The sequence below is a fragment of the Chamaea fasciata genome, unplaced genomic scaffold, assembly GCF_029207755.1.
Source record: "Chamaea fasciata isolate MVZ Bird 193981 ecotype frontalis unplaced genomic scaffold, bChaFas1.0.hap1 SCAF_4, whole genome shotgun sequence".
NCBI lineage: Eukaryota > Metazoa > Chordata > Aves > Passeriformes > Sylviidae > Chamaea > Chamaea fasciata.
The window spans coordinates 13,567,441-13,584,769 of record NW_027094089.1 but is presented as its reverse complement, the minus strand read 5'-3'; positions in this window follow the sequence as shown (position 1 = coordinate 13,584,769).

Below are 17,329 nucleotides of genomic sequence, written 5' to 3'. Positions count from 1 at the left end.
TTTGTGGCACTCAGCAGTGCACATTGTGGAAACTGAATCAGATGAGAGCTTACCCATCATCAATAAAACAGCAGATCTTCTAGACCCACAAGGTGTGACCTGTGTTTTCCACATTTTTCTCACCCTGCTTCCACAGCAGAGGCCAGCAGAAACCACAGGAAAAGAAGACAAGAGGCCACTCAGACCAAAGAATGCCTTCCTACATAGCACCCTGGTTCATCATGTGCAAAAAGACACTTGGGACTGAGCTCTTCTCTCCCAGGGAGGTTCTTTGCTTGCCGTGATGGTGCTGTGGGTGCTACAGCTCTGCTTTTTCCATGACTTTTGGGTTCAGCAGATCTCCAAATTTTATGTTTTGCCTGCAGCTGTAGCAATGCTTTGCAACACAGCAGCTCTGTCTCCAAGTGATCACAGCTGGCACATCTCTTTGAGCTAAATTGGTGAAAGACAGTGTAAATGACAGGTTACTTCAATGCAGCTCTTAGCAAGAACTTATGGAGATTATTATGAAGGAGCTGGAAAGTCATCACTGGAATCTGTTTGTGGAGCTGACAACTGAGAGATAGCTTTCTTTGATAACTTTTAATCACCGTGTTTTCTACTTATGCAAATTGCAATAATACCCTTGATGCTCTGGATTTCTAGAGCATTCAGGCTCGTGGCAATGACATGACAATTCAGAGTTGGATGTTCATCCTGCTCTAGCTTGTGTCTGCTTCAAAGATATATGACATTTGGTGGTGACATACACTGATTCATGTAGTACATGTGTCACCAGAACATGCGTTCGGAAAGAAACATCCCAAAGAATGCCACTTTGGGAGATTTCATCTCAGTTTCATCATTGTCTAGAATTACTTGCACAGCTAATTGAGAATAAGCTGCCTTTGTGTGCCAAAAAACAAGAAAGAAAAAAATTCATAGGGGCCTAATTTATCTCGTACCAAGCTTTCTCTTAGTCCTTCATTCCAGAGAAAAGGCAGAGTGAGACTGAAATATTCTACCCACACATGAACTAGGTGGACATTTCAAACTCAAGCACTTTTTAAAGAGGGAGGCTAATAAAACTCATTCTCACTAGGTGATGCAATCGGCTTTATATGCCTAAATTACCATCCTGGTTTTCAAAATAAAATAATGACTCCTAAGTCGCTCAGACAGTTTTTAAAGTGCTACCAAATATCTTTGCACAGACACAGGTCTTGGTGGATATCATGACCTAGTGTAATATCTTCTCAGAAGTGATGTGGAAATTGCCTATTTATTCCACGCTGGCTCCGTCATGGGATTAGTCTTTATATTACAGTTACTGGTGGTTTGCCCAGTTCAGCTTTCCATGGGTTTCTTTGAAAGATGATTTAATAGGCCCTGGGACCATAATGCTGTCAGGATATGCGGTGCTATTAGATCATACTGATCCTAATTGAGACTTAATACACCTTCTTGCCTAGAAGAATGTATTATGGGTAATTTTATCTCAATATTCAATCTAAACTTTCCATCTCATTACTCCCAGCCTTACCTACTTCAGCCACCCTAAATGACCACTCCGCCTGTTTCCACCAATGATAAAGATGTGGACAGTTAACATATTCCAACCCCTGCTCCTCTGGATGCAATTAGGGCAAGGTGTAAATTGAGCTGGGTCATCCAAGGTCACCACTTGGCCTAAAAGAGGAGGTCAAATGGGGGAAGGGGAGCTCTGTCAAGGCAGTGCTGTTGATGAACTCAACCGAACAAAAGTAAGCCCAGCAGCTGTAGCCCAGTTTATTTTAATTTGCTCTGTTCTTTTTGTTAATGTGTCTCTCTTTTTTCCTGCTTGTTGGAACTGATACTAGGGTGTGTATGTTCAGCATTGGGGATATCTGTCTGGCCCAAGTTTTGCAAAGTTTTGGGAAACATGGTGTAAATTGAATTTTTCTGGTGTGACTCAAGAGCTGTCAGTGTTATGGTGGTGTTACAGGGATAAACTTGTCAAGTTTAAGCCAAGTTTCACTCAGACATACACTCTGAGATTCACACTAAATACTCAGGTGGCTTTTTTAGGTTTCCACCCAGGTTAGGAAACATAGGCATGCAGGAAGTTTAGTGGGCCATCTCTTAGACCTGTACTGTAATCACCACAATGCCAACACCAAGTTAGATTCCTTAGATTTGTTAGATTCAGCAAAAAGGCAGAGAGAGACAGGACTGAGCTCACCAACCCCCAAATTAATATCTGCACAACTTCAGAATTCAGTTTTGTTACTCATATACAGGCATTTGTTGGCATCTGAGATGTCCTGGAGTATTCCACAAAATCTATATGGGCTGTTCCAGAAAGGTAGAAGGCTCCTTCAGGCCCCTAGAGGTATGCCACACACTCCTTGACTTATCAAGAATATTAGAAATCCATACAGGTGGGTAACTGAATTGGGATCACTGCTGTATCACTTTTAAAATAGTAGAACTACAGTGCAAACTTCATGCAAATCCTTTAATTTGGGACTTTTTAATGTGTGTGGGATGGGATTGTTTTAACCACTCTTTTCATTCCATGGGAAATTCTGAAAATACAATTTTCTATGAGGTCAATTTTGAATCAGAACAAATTTGAAAAAAATTAGAAATTTGATTAATGTCTTTCTGGACAGAATATATTTGTAAAATCCTTTTATCAGCTCTGTTGAGTATAAAACTACTGATGTGTGTAGGAAACAATGTACTTTGCTCAAGAAAAACAGCCAAAGTTGCAGAGTGAAAATGTCAGACTAGATTAAGGGATTTTTTGTGGCTTTATATACCACAGGTGCTCCTGCGATGAAAGGAGAAAGGTGAGCCAGAGGCAGTATCCACAATTCCAACCAGAAGATGGAGGACTCATAGGGAACCAGTCCTCAGGGTGATGGAAATGGCAATTTTTTGGCTCTGGCACTGCTCTTTTCTGCTTCTCAAGAAGCTGCATCCCTTCTTCAGCCTGGGGATAATTGCTGCCACCAGCACAGTGTCACTCCTGAAAGGGGTGAGCTGGTGGTACAGAGGCACAATCGTTTGTCAATAGTCCAGGAAAAACACTTGTGTTTTATGCAGTAGACACTTTCCCTCCCCACCAAAAAAGCTTTGGTGTTGTCCATGTGTTGAAAGACGATGCAGATTAGCCAAACTCCAAGAGAAGACACAGGCTTAGCAGCATCATAGATTGCACAGCCAAAATGTGACAAGCTACCCAGGGATCTTCTAATCTCACAGCCAACCCAGCAAGGGCAAACCAATTTCGGCAGGGTTTTCCCCAGATGTGACTTTAACACCAACACATCATTAAATACTTATGGACCGGGGTGACTGCATGTCTCTGCTTATGTATGTGCAGCAACAAACCTATAGGTACCTCAGTTCCCAAAGCAGTGCTCACAGGCAGGATCTCAGAGTTGACGGACATGTCTTTCTGCTCCAAAAGTCTCAGAATTCAATGTTATAAAGGGGTGTGAGGAAGGAGAGGAAAGATTGGCACATGCCATGGAAACCACACTCTTTGTCTGGAAATTGAACATCTGTTGAAGAATCCTAGGAAACAGCTTTGGGGTTTTTTTTTCCTTTTTCACCATAGAATCACAGAATGATTTATATTGGAAGGCACCTTAAAACTCATTTAATCCAATTCCACCTGCATGGTCTGGGACATGTTCCACCAGACCAGTTTGTCCAACCTGACCCTGAACAATCCCATTCACAGTTATGGATAAATCATGTAGGATGTGAAATGACCTTCAGGCTGGACTGTCCAATACTCACCAGATCAGGGAATAATAATGTTCCATCTGCCTTTGTAGCCTTAATCCTGCCCTTAAGAGGATATCTGCCATTCCAGCAGCTTTCATCAAATAAGTACACGTTTTCATTGTAAATCCTTTTATAAGATTATTTGTTCCCATGGCTAAAGGTCAGAGTTTATTCTGACAGATACACAATTGTGAGAAATGAGGGTACAAATAACAGATGCACCTAATACCTAATCAGTAAATTAAGGGAGAAAAAACCCAACCATTATTCTTTGTTTATGTGGGAATGATTCCTTCCCCAGTCCAAATTCACCATGGTCCCTATGGAATCAAAAGAGAATTACTCACAATAAAAAACAATAGAAATTACTAGAGGAGACTGATGAAATGGTATAAAGTCCTGAAATTGTGATCCATTTGTCACTAACACAGAATAGCCAGGAAAAGACTCTAGGCTTATAAAGTACTTCTTCTTGAGGCATCTGCACCCATAGGAAATTCCACCCTTCCTCCCACAGGATCAGGCCACACAGTATCATATGTTTGTCACTTCCAGGATGGATTACTGCGGCTCCTGGTATTTGGTGGCGAATGAGAAAACATTGTAGAGAGTGCAGCTGATGCAAACCACTTTTCCCCACTTCCTGCTGGGGTGAAGAAAACCTGAACACATAAAAACCACATACCAGACCTTCCACCCTACTTTTCAACACCAGTTTAATATCTTCATCCTTATAAGATCATGGTGACACTTCATGAAGTCGTATGTGCTTCCTCCTCATAAACCCCTAAAGCCAATCCAACTCCCCCAGATTAAGATCTATGGAAATGATGTCTGAAGACACATTTCATTCATTTAATTGCTTTGTTTAATTTGGTCAGAAAAGGTTTATCTCTTCAAGTCAAAATACCTTCTTTTCATGTTCTCTAGTTCCCATAATTATCTAAAAGTCGGAAATTGTAACAAAAAGAAACACATTGAATTCAACATATTCCCCTTACCCACCTTGCCCAGTCTACAATTTTGGTGGGAAAATAAACAAGAAAAAAACCCCAACCTTAATAATGTAAAAAAAAATTCATGTTATTTTGAGAGCTTTAACTCAAGAAGTTGATTGCTCACCAAGTTCTAATCTAAATATAGAATACAAACAGTTCATAAAAAACAGATAACCCAATGACAAAATCACAAGTTTTTAACTTTTTGCAGTTCATTTCCTTATGAAAAAAAAAAGCCAAAAAGAAAACCAAAATCGTACTTTTCTTCTTGCTACCTCTGAACAGTAAAATGCCTCTTACAAAGTGTGAAGGAAAACCTGTTATGAAATAAGAGATCTGCTTACCTCATTGTGGCATCAACTGCTCAGCAGATGACTGATCCTCAGTCTTGGGCTCTGCACTTGGATTACCTCCCTTTTAGCTGCTGAATTCCCCCTGTCAACCAACTCAACGGAAGGGGACAACTAGAATTCAGGTTGTTACAACCTAAGAAAACCTTTAATCTAAGAAAAACACATTTGTGCATCGAAGATGAGGTCTCCTCATACCCAATCTCCCTTTGGACTGTATCTTGTGTACCTTCCCCTGGAGATTACTGAGCTCCTAGGTGATAAATACTTCCTCCCTTCCCTTGTAACACCCCATACTCTTGTGAAGATCATTCCACAGGTGAGGGCCATGAGTGGTGGCCAAGCATCCTCACAAAAGGAACTGGCAGCTGTTTCTGAGACCTACTAGGGAGACTTTGGGAGAACTGGCCCCTAGGAAAAAAAAAAAAAAAATTATTGAGGACTGCTGATGCAACCCCAGCAAAAGCAGGTTTAAGTTTGAATTGAAAGAAAGCTGAGAAACTAGCAGCAAAAAGGATTTAATTTCACCACTGAGATGCCTGGAGGCCATCTGCTGCTGAATGCCCACACACTCTTTGTTTGCCATATTATAGAAAGAAAGGACTTTTTGTTTGTTCTTCTTGGTCCTGCTTGTGTCTGTCCAAGAGGTTTCATACCTGTCCTGTTGACTCTGATGTTTTCCACCTAGTCCACGTCAGAGTGCTGGTGGTTCTGCTGGTGGCCACTTGTCCTCCCTCTGAGCCTCTGGGCCTGAGCCTCTCTCCCTCTGTTTCCCTGTAACTCCAACATGCTTCACACTGGGCTCAGATGGAAACTGCTCCTGAGACAAACTGATGCTAGGAGCATCTGCTGGCTGATTAAGCAGTTTGTCGTGTCAGGAGCGTGACACCACAATGCTGGAAGTGTCCCTGGCTGCTGGCAAGCTTTGTAGAGGTGTGGCTTCAGGCATCCCCATCCCTAGGAAGGGGGATTTTTTTCCCCCTGGGCCCTCACTTTCTCCTGATGAGTCTGGCTGATGAGCACTCCCCCTGTGCTTCCTTCACACCAAGGCCAGGTCTGCCATGCCTGGCTAAAAGCTCTTGGCACCAATTATAATAGGTCATGCTCTTCACTCCAGAGTTTGCTGGTGAAATTGCTTGTGCTTTAGCCAGGATGCTGCCTGACATGAGAATGCCCTGGCTCTCCACAGTCAAAGCACAAAAAAAAAAAATTCAAAGGATACTGCTGAAGGCTTCCCAGCCCTGGAGTTTGGGCCCAGGGTAGTTCAAATGATCAATTTTCATAAATTGTTGCAAAAACTCCAAGCATCACCAGTAGTTTCTGAGCTTTCTGAGAATCATGAGTTTATTTGTTGCTGGGATCTGACCCTGAGAATGATTTCTAATGCTGACTCCTGAGTTGGTTATATTTTCTTAGTTTCTGATTTTGGTTTTTTTCCTGTGGAAAAGATGTTCAGTGTTGCTGGGAAGGTTGTTTCTTTAAAAGATTATTGTAGCAAGAAGTGGCTGCAGCTGGAGTTAGAGCACCTAAAAAACAACTATAATAGAAATAAACAAATACTATCACTCTAGCCACGTGACAAAGAAAAGTTTAGAATAAAATATCCAAGGATTTAACCTTTGGGTCCCCTCCTGACGAGACAGAGAGCACTGACCAAAGTCATGGACTTTGCATGGGACACCATGACTCTCTTTGAGTTCCTCAACCTCTCTCCACCAAAAGTTTTAAGACCTGGATGCTGAGCCAGCCAGAACTGCCTGTGTTTGAGAGACTCCACCAGGACCCCATGTTTGCACATGCTGGGACGAATTAGCACTTTACTGTTCCTTTGGTCTCCGTGGGAATTTTGTTAAAACCTTTTCTGTGATGCATCCCCTGGCCCCATCCACATACCTGATTAGACAAGCAGAGAGAACTTCAGATTCTTTAAGAGACATCCAAAGAACATATGAAGTAGCCTAAAAGCATTTTGGAGACTGTACAGATCTTAATATTGAGTCTCATGGGCCAAGTTATCATCTTTCTAACATATCTGGCCATTCTCTTAATACTCTTTACCAAAAATCTTTATTCATCTAAAATGCCTTCATCTCCACAAGGCTGTATAATCAATATTGCCAGGTGCTGCAGGGGCTAATAGGGGATAATATCTTCTGGATCTGTATTAAAGTCCAAAGAGTCGCTAGTTAAATAAGGTCTGATTTGGTGCAAACAAGGGGTCTGCCTTGGATTCACCAGATTTGCTGAGATGAAACTTGTGATGTCCATGTACAGCTGTTTTATGTGATCTCTGGATCATACTTAACATAGATCATTTGCCATGTGAACTTGCTGAAGGCACAAGACCCTCACAGAGGCCAAGGAGTCAATGCCACACACATCACCAAACAACAAAATCTGTGTAACAACCACCTGCTGAATTAACTCTTCCTGTTCTCCTCTGTGGCAATGCTGACAAAAGACACACGTCTTCAGTGAATGAGCTCTCCTCCTTGCCTGACCCATCTAACAATCATAGGACTCAGAAATGATTTTACATCTGGATCCTGACAAATTAAATTCAACTTGCATCTAAAGATTGGAAGGAATCAGTCACAGAGGACTTGAGTGAAAGATTTCTTCTGGAAGATCAAAAATGAGCAACATCCCCCCTCCTGGAACAGACCTCGTGCCTTCATGAGCACACACAGGTATCTCTCTGCTGCACACCAAAAGCATGAAAAGCTATCACACGAAATGCTGTAATTTTGTCAGCCACCCCCATACCTTGCTAAATACTTCATGTAGGAAACCAACTTTACACTGCTAAAAGCTCCACCCATCCAGATGATGTTGTCATTTCCATGGTAACTAAAGTACCTCAAAGGCAAAAGAACAGATGGAGACTGGAGAAAAAGAAAATAATCCAAGGACCAAAAGTGAACATATGTGGTGCAAGAAAAAATATTAAGTTGTGGGCAGCTATTAGGTTTACTATCACTTGCAAAAGGAGACCTTGATAAACTCAGTCATGGTTCTGCAGTCAGGAGTGGCACAATCACATCAGTTGTGTGACAATACCAATCTCACAGCAGCCCCTGTTCTCACTCCTTTTCCCTTACACAAATTTCAAAGAATAATTGTCCTTGCTCCCTTAATGACTTGTTTTGGTTTAAGGACAAGAGCAGCCAAAACAAGCAGAAAGAATGGAACAGGACCAATGCTTGGCTGCCCACTGCTTGTCTTCAGGATCAAAGTCTCCACGAGGGAGTGAGGAGTTGTCCCTCCTCAGCAAGGCTGAGGCAGCCAAGGGAGCAAAACTGCACACTTGCAACACATAGCTCATTGCATCCCCTCACCTGTGTTCAGTCTGGCTCCTGTGCTTCAAATTTACATGAGACATCACATGAAGGATGTGCTGGCAACTCCGCAGCAATTTGGAACATCTTTATAACTGGGTTAATAGTTATGACACAGTCTTTGCTTGACTTCCTCTGAAATTAATTCATCTTTGTGGATTGCTGTCAATCAGAAGGGAAGCTTGCAATTTACAGAGGACAATTTGTTCTGTGTCAACTTTCTAAGGCTGAGCAAGGCAAGTGTAATTTGGGAACAGGAGCTGTGATGGAGAGAAAAAAAATAAAATCTTGTATTTTTAGCTTGCTCTCAGTAGAAGTTTCCTGCTCTATATTATATAATTTATTTAGGATGCAGAGTTGCATCAAAGTGAAAAAAATTTAAAATGTCTCCTGTTTCCTAAACTCTTCATAGGTTAGATTGGGCAGAATTGGTGTAAACTCAAGAACATGGAAAGCTCACGTATGGACTAGAAAGATGTGAGAAATAGGAATTCAAGTCCTTCTGCCCAAGTCTCCCATTGCAACCCAAAGTAAATATATTTCTTTTTTTGTTTTATGCCTCACCTCCTTGTAGGTAAAATAGGAGCACTGGAGTCCCCCTCAAGTCCTGCAGATTGTGAGGATAAATGTTTTTCTAGGAGACTGTGAACTGCTCAGCCCCTGCTGTAAGTGAGTTAGCACCAAAGATATCTGCACTCTCTGACAATTTTTTTATTGGCAGTGACTTTTTGACGTTCATGTCTTTAGTCTGTGTTTCACTCCTAATGAACAGTGGGGCTGCATCATCAGTCTCCCTCAAAACCACATGCTGATGCATGAGCACAATGTTGGGAAGCTGTAGCAAGAAATGCGTTGTTAGTTGGCATGTTAAAACATGAATAAAATAAAATAAAATAAAATAAAATAAAATAAAGTAAAATAAAATAAAATAAAATAAAATAAAATAAAATAAAATAAAATAAAATAAAATAAAATAAAATAAAATAAACCATAAAAATGTATTTGTTTTTTAAATCCTAGGGACACAAGTGATCCTTTTGGTACTAATAATTTTTTTTTCTCTCCCCTTGGCTTTGCCCTCTTTTCTTTTCCAAAACTTAAATAACCTTACGTAAAATGCTTGAGATTTTAATCCCCCCACCAAGCGCGGGCGCTCCAGGAGCCGCTTGCAGCCAGGTGTGAGACCTGCCGGCAGAGGGCAATGCTTCATGGCCATTCAACCGAAACCACCCAAATTTTCGCAAACTTCGCAGGGTGGTGCAGAAAACGGCTAGAAAAGCAGCCAAGGCTGTACTGTAGCCCAGAGGCAGATCCCACCCAGACGGTGCAGAGCCTCAGCCCCAAGTACACGTGTAGGTTTGGGTTGTTTGTTGGGGTTTTTTCGGGGTGTTTGGTTTGGTTTGGGTTTTTTTCAAAATTTACCTGAGTGGTAAAGAAACTCCAATTAGAAAACATTGATAAATGATCGATGTGTGAGCTAAAAACCTCTGCTGCACTTTCCCTGGAACACGGGGAATCAATCAGCTTCTGGTTTTTCAGACCTGGAATTCCTTGCCTGGTTTTCCTTTGGGGTGGAGAGCCAGGTCACTTGGGATGCTCCCTCTGAATCAGGGCATCTCTGTGCCACCCAGTGCTGAGGCTGAATGTCACCCTGGGAGTGTCTGGGAGAAAATGCTACTGGACAAAGAAAAGGGAGAAAAAGCAAAATTAGGTATCCCGAGGCTCTGCTATAGACCTGGAACTGACAAACATAATCTATTTTCTTAAACAGTGTGCTAGAGCTGGCCATGGTAAGGGCTCAAACATCCTCTCTGTGCACTGACCAATCTGATGCCTGCCCTGCCTGGCTGGGAACAATGCTGTCCCTAAGATGAGATCCAGCATAGACGACAGAGGCTCAATACCAGCAGCTATTCTTGTCCTACTTTGCACCCTGGCCTTGTGGGATCTTGTTCCCACTGTGCACAGGCTGCCAGGGGTTGGTCCAGACACATGGTGCCAAACACCCTGAAGAATGTTTGTAAACTGCTGTTCAGATGGAGCTCCATGCTGAAATGAGATCCATCTTGTTCCTCATGTTTCCATCTTCAACAGTATCAGATGTCCCACAACAATGATAAATAATTTAAGCATATTTAAGCAACCATGTTTCAAGTTTTGCAAAGCCCTGGGAGGGAAGGAAAGGCTAAGGTGATTTAAATTTTAGAGGAAGAAGGTGCATAGGTAGTAAGAACAGGTTATTCTCCACATGTATATTATCTGTGGATGGATACCCATATGAATATTATCCTTTGTCATCTGAAGGATTTTACACATTACTAATAACATGTGAACTCTTTCTTTTTTTCTCCAAATAATTTTTGAGGGCAACCTCAGCTCACTCTCTTACTGCTGATTTTATCTTGTGGTCTGTGTCTCCTGCTGTGTGACCAGCCCAAGAAAATCATACAGACAGAGAAAACATTTTCTGATTCTTTTAATATTGTTGTTGTGAGCTTTGTAGGAGATTATTTTTAGGGATGATGAGGTACACATATTTTAACAAAACCAAGGCCATTCTGTGTTATTTCAAGAGAAATAAAAATTGTTAGCCTCCCTATGTGACTGAGAACATACTTGGATAAGATAAATCAATCATTTCTGATTCAATTAATATTATCCATGCCTAAAAGAACAACCTAATAAAATACAGTGAAAGACCTACCCAAGAACTCCCAGCTGTGACATTCTTGCAACAGTGGCCTAGAAGACAAGGTTTGGGTATCTGCTTTGATTTAACAGTCTCTAAATGAAATCACACATCACCAGTGAGATCTAACCATAAGGCAAGGCTATGTCCCTTTATATAACAAGAAATCCATCTTGGGTTGGAGAAATTTTCTGAGCCAATTTTCGGAGCCAAAGCAAAACCCTCTGGTTTCAGGGGTTCAACAATTTCTTAGGAAAAGTCATGATTTGACCTAACCTATGATTGTGTTTCTGTAGTCAGTGGATGGCTACTTTCACCTTGAAGTATAAGACTTTGTTTGCTGTTACATGGCAGCTTCCATGAGAAATGCACTGTATGCATGTTGCTGTCAGGCAAAGTTCAAGAGACATTTAAACAATTCTCCTGCAAATTCATTTCCCAGGTTCCCAAGCCAGAAAGGACCATGCAGGCCATCTAGGCTGTCTCCAGCCTGTCAGGGTGATCAGGGATTCAGCTTGGCTTAGGCTAAAGGATAATTCTATTTTATTCAGTTGAACTTTATTTCCAGAAAGGAATATCAGATCAAATCCAGAACTGCACGTGGGCAATGTAATCCTCAGCCCCAAAGTGAGCCCCAAATGTTTGAGTGAGGTCTTCCTGAGGTCTTCCTCTTCTTGAGGACAGCATTAGAAATTATTTGAATTTACAGTGGGTAGGAGTCAATTAAACTGTTATTTAGGAAATGTTGAAGGGAAGAATGGTCCCAGCCCTCTTCCTTGAGAGTTTAGGTACTTATGTCCAGTTCCTTGATATCATTCAATTTTCTCACCTCTTTCCATCTGTAATAAAATATATTTCTGATGGTTGAACACAATTCTTCAACCCTTGCCCTCAAATATTCTTTTCTATTTTCCCCAAGTATTTTTTGTTGTTTCTCTTTTCTACACCCTCTCCAGTTTTGTCTCCATATGTCTTAAAATGTGGCTGTGAGACCCAAAGACAATCTCTAAAATTCAGCACAAGACTCACACCAGTACTTTCAGATTTGAGGGTCCAACTCAAAGCTGGCGATACCATGCTTGTCCAGGTTTTTGCTCTTGATTTGTAAGAACCATTTTATTACAATAAAACACATTTGTTTGCCCAAGCCAGGTGGTGTTTGCTACATCAGGCCACCCTAGACTCTCATTCTTTGCTATTTCAGTGACCATAATATCATCTACAAATGTCACCAAAAGTAGTTTTATTTTTACTTCCATATCACTGATGAATAGCATAAGAGGAAACCCTACTAACACTATTCTTTGGCCATAATTCTGCATCGACAATTGCTTTCAGAGACCTGTCAGTTAGGCAGTTCTTAACTCATTTAATGTCTGCTCCTGTCCTGAACCCAATTACTTTTACTTGGCTAAAGCATATCTCCTCAGAAGCCATCCACTCTCCAAACTAAAAATGTAATCCTCCTATTTACCTATCCTCCTATTAAGCTTCTGAAGTGATTAATTGCTATGAACCTCGTATATCTTCATTTCAATATGATATTTTCTCTGAATTCAACTTCTAGTTATCAATTCCTTTTATGACTTCCCCAACTAGATTAAACAATTCTTTATGGCCAAAATTCCCACATAGTTCCACTATTTCCATTCACTCCCTATCCTAAATTATACAGCTTTCAATTACCTCCTGCCTGTCCTGTGCTTCATTGATGTTACATTTCTGCTGATGTTTTGTGCTCCTTACTCATGTTGCTGCTCCTATGTTAGTGTATAAACCTTAGATATACAAACGTATATTGAAGTCTATGTGTACATATAGATGCAAAATTGTAATTTGTATGAAAATTGTGATAGAAATCCACAGCATCGTAAGGCAACAGACCACAAGAGAATCCAGGATGGGTTTTGATGCTTATTAGTAATTAGTTTCTTTGAAGATTTTTTTTTTTTTAAATGAGGGAAATAATTTAATGCATTTAGGAGATCAGAGTCACTTGTTTGCTTGGGGGAGACTGAGAAACATCAACATACAATAAGAGCAGTGGCAAACTGACGGATGTTGAAAGAGCAAATATTCAGAAGGTTTCCAAAGGACACGAGTGTCTGAGCAGCCTGAGCAAAAGGCAGGGCCTGGTGCTCTGCTGGTGTGTCAGCAAGTGCTGCATCACTGAGCATTACAACTTTTGTGTGCAGAGAAATGTTTAGACACCACCTCCACAGGGGCAAAGAAGGATCAGGAAAGATCAGATAGATAAGAAAGCCTGGGTTTGAACCTGAGCCTCCCACATGGTCATCTCCCTGGCTGTTAAACTACCACGGTTTTCTCCTAAATGTCACAATTGAGGAATTGGAGAAAAAATTCTCTTGTTTTTGGACAACAACCAACACGACACAGCCTTTGTCAGCGTCATAAAGATGCTGAGGCAAGGGTATCAGTTCTGAGTTATCAAAATAATGTGCAAGGGAAATGTTTTTGGGGTACTGTGGATATAAATGCCCTGAAACCATGACGAATCAGCCAAAACAGGGAAGTTATGTCTTCCAAAATTAGTTTTTCACTTGGTTTCCAATCCCTTGGCCCTGAATTTTGATTCTTGTTTGTCATCACACAACAGTGTTGGAACTTGATACCAGGTGTCATAAAGATTTATATATTAAAAGGGTAACTTTAAAAACCACTGTTATTTCTAGTTTGTCCAAACAGCTGATTTACCAGTTTTTGATGAAAGAAAAAAATAGAGAGAATTGAAATACGCTCACATTTTCCCTCTCTTTTTATTTGTCTTGAAATATGATTGTAGTGGGATACAAGGAGTTGGAAACTGTGTATCTGAAATTTTGGTTGTGTGTATGCACATATAAATAGATTAATCATCATAATATGATAAGTAGATAGATAGATAGATAGATAGATAATCTACATAAATCTCAGAAACATGCTAGATATCTGATAAGCGAAAGCACACAAGGGAAGTATCTGTTTCAAGCTATTTTAATAGTAAATATATACTTTTAATGATCTGACTGTATTTTTGTATCCTATAAAGTTACCACTGTTTTACTGGGGGCCTCTCAAGATTTTTTTTTTTTTTTGTATCTTTCACATTGTCTTAAAAATCACCCAATAATTCTGTATCATTTTAATTCATACCTTGAACTTAGGGAGAGTTATATAGATATTTAACTCAATATGCTATTTATATAAAAATAATAGATCCATGGCCTTCACTACAGAACATGTGTCTCATGCAGTCAAGGTTATGTGTAGACTTAGGCACAAATAGGAAACTTATCTCAGGTCTGATGCAGAACCAAACCAACTTTTTGAATGCCATCATATTTTTTAAGTGGAAAGAACAAAGAGGAGAAAACTTCCTATTTGAGATTATCCACTTAGATTGAACTCCTTGACACACAGCAGAGACAGAGGGAGGAGGCTATTTAAAAGAGGGAAAATTTTTTAGACCTAGGAGACAAAAACACAGGTCAGAAAACCTTTGATGTCAGCACTGATTCTCCATGATTTATACATACATGTCCTACATGGCGACCACTCAAAGGGCTGGGTCTTTTTCTGTTTATGAAATTTATCCTGACAGAGTTTGATGTCTACAAGTAAAAGTAACCAGGTGTGATTCTTTTTTTTCTTTCAGTTATACATATGACAGGTCTAAAAATAACTTAGGGTGAATCACAAACTTCCTTTACTAGGCCTGAGTCTTTCTTATTTTTGTTTATTTAAACTCCTCACATTTTAAAAGCGAGCATTAAATAAGCCATTATATCTATGGCTTTATAAATTGAACTCACTTTGAATTTTTTTTTTTGTGGGGCTGCTTAAATACATTTGTTTATGTATATTTATCCTTTCCAGAAGAAAATAAATACAAGACAAAAAGAGAAAAGGCTCACAAAACACTTTTTATCCTAAATTTATTGAATATAATCAAAACATTTTCCAGCAAAGGGGTAGCAAACATGATTTTTATTTTCTTTCCCTCTCTCTCCTTTTTTTGTCTTTTTTTTTTTTTTTTAAATCTGATTCCATAATTTAGTTTTCTGTGTTAATTTAATCAAGCCAATTATATCATAACCGTGTGTCAGCTTATTCCACAAAGGAAGATGATGGTCAGTGGAGGTCTTTGACACAGACCCCACCTGACAAAAGTTTTCATTTCAAAACCAGAATTCTTCTCAGGAAAAATCACCATCAGTTCTGCCAAGAAATGTTGAAACTGTTTCTTTTTTCTTTTGTTTAGATACAAAATGACAAAACATAGCTCCAGAGGGGTGATTTTATCCAAACAAGCAAGCCTCCCTTCCATGTCAAAGAGCTGATTGGAAATGACAATCCCTGTTTGGTTTCAATCAGAAACGTCAACATTTTCAGTGTGACATTTCTGATTCGAAAGTTTGTGAGTTGCATGTTTGTTTGGCTTGGAGATGGGATTGATCTGTTGGTTGCCATTTGGAAGGTTTCTTGTGTATTTTATTGATTTGTTTTCTCCTTTTGGAGAGAAGCATGAGGAAAAGACCATGAGGGAAGGACAGGCACAGCCTGCTGCCCCTCAGCTCCAGTGTTTGGGATTTGCAGGTATCTTGGCATATGTCAGTCATACGAGGAGATCCAAAGGGAAGCAATGCTTTGGTGTGGTTTTTAACCAGGAATTTTTCCCAGGAACACAGTGGGGCTGAGGGCACATACTCACCCAGGTAGCTGGGTCTGCTGAGGGCTGGTGAGGGCTGTGCGTTTCTGGGCCCAACAAATCTCTTCTACTCATTTGGTGTTAGGCTGTGACCTGTGTTGTAGATCTCTTGCTTCTCCTAAAGTAAGACCTGCAGTTTTCCAGACTGGAGAGGAGAAAGGGAGACCTTAGAACTCCTTCCAGGGCCTAAAGATGCTCCAAGAAAGCTGGCGAAGAACTTTTACATGGGCCTGGAGTGATGGGACAATGGGGAATAGCTTCAGACTGAAAGAGGGTAGGTTTAGATAGAATATTAGGAAGAAATTCTTGGCTGTGAGGGTGGTAAGGCCCTGGCACATGTTGCCCAGAGAAGCTGTGGCTGCCACATCCCTGGAAGTGTCGGGACAATGGGGAATAGCTTCAGACTGAAAGAGGGTAGGTTTAGATAGAATATTAGGAAGAAATTCTTGGCTGTGAGGGTGGTAAGGCCCTGGCACAGGTTGCCCAGAGAAGCTGTGGCTGCCACATCCCTGGAAGTGTCCAAGTCCAGGTGGGATGGAAGTTTGGAGAAGCCTGGGATAGTGGAAGGTGCCCCTGCCCATTGCAGGGCATGGGACAAGATCTTTAAGACCCCTTCCAAGCCACCTAATTCTATGACATAAGGGATAACGGCACATGAATAAGCCTCCATGGCAGGTGAGGGTCAACCCTTGCATCAACTGCACACTGAATTCAGGTCACCCAGGATGATGGCCTGAAGCTACCATCTGCCCCAGAGCAAAGGTGAGAGACTTGGTGTACTTTGAGCTTCCTGCATCACTCTGCAACAGGGAATCCTGTGGCACCATCTTTGCAAGGGATCAAATATGCAGAGGAACACAGTGGGGTACTCCCTACATCCCCCCTCCTGCCTCTGGAATGTTATCTTCTTTTGTAAATACAACTCCACAGCTCCATTCCACAAGCCTTCCCTCCTCTGGGGGTCCCTCCTCATCATCTCTGTGACTACTCAGGCAAGCCAACAATTTACTCATGTGAGTAAAAGTTTGCCCAGCCAGCAGCCCATAAGGCAGCATCATCCAGACTGCTGGCAGAGCAAGTGTAGGGAAGTAAAAGTCCAGCAATCTGGATTTTACACAACTCCACTGCCCTGCCGCTGAGTTTTTGTTGCATTTTGTGCAATGTTGCTGGTCCATTCTGACAGGTGTGTGTGGTAGGGGAAGGGGGAGGAGGGGGGGGTGGATTTAGTCCTTAAATTAGGGGTTGAGAGTCCTTGCTTATCTCCCCCAGCCCCAGAGAGGGAATCCTCAGCGTGGCCTGAACAGCAGTCACGGTACCCCAAAATGTCTCACACAGGTCACGAGCCCGCAGTGAAAGGCAGATGGGGGGCTGGCGGGGGGCGGGTGCCAGGGCGTGGGAGAGACTGAGCTTGGAGTGGGATAAATGGGATAAATAGCCCTGCCCTGAATCTCACCTCCTCTGCCTTTTCTCCCCTGCCCCCTCACTGC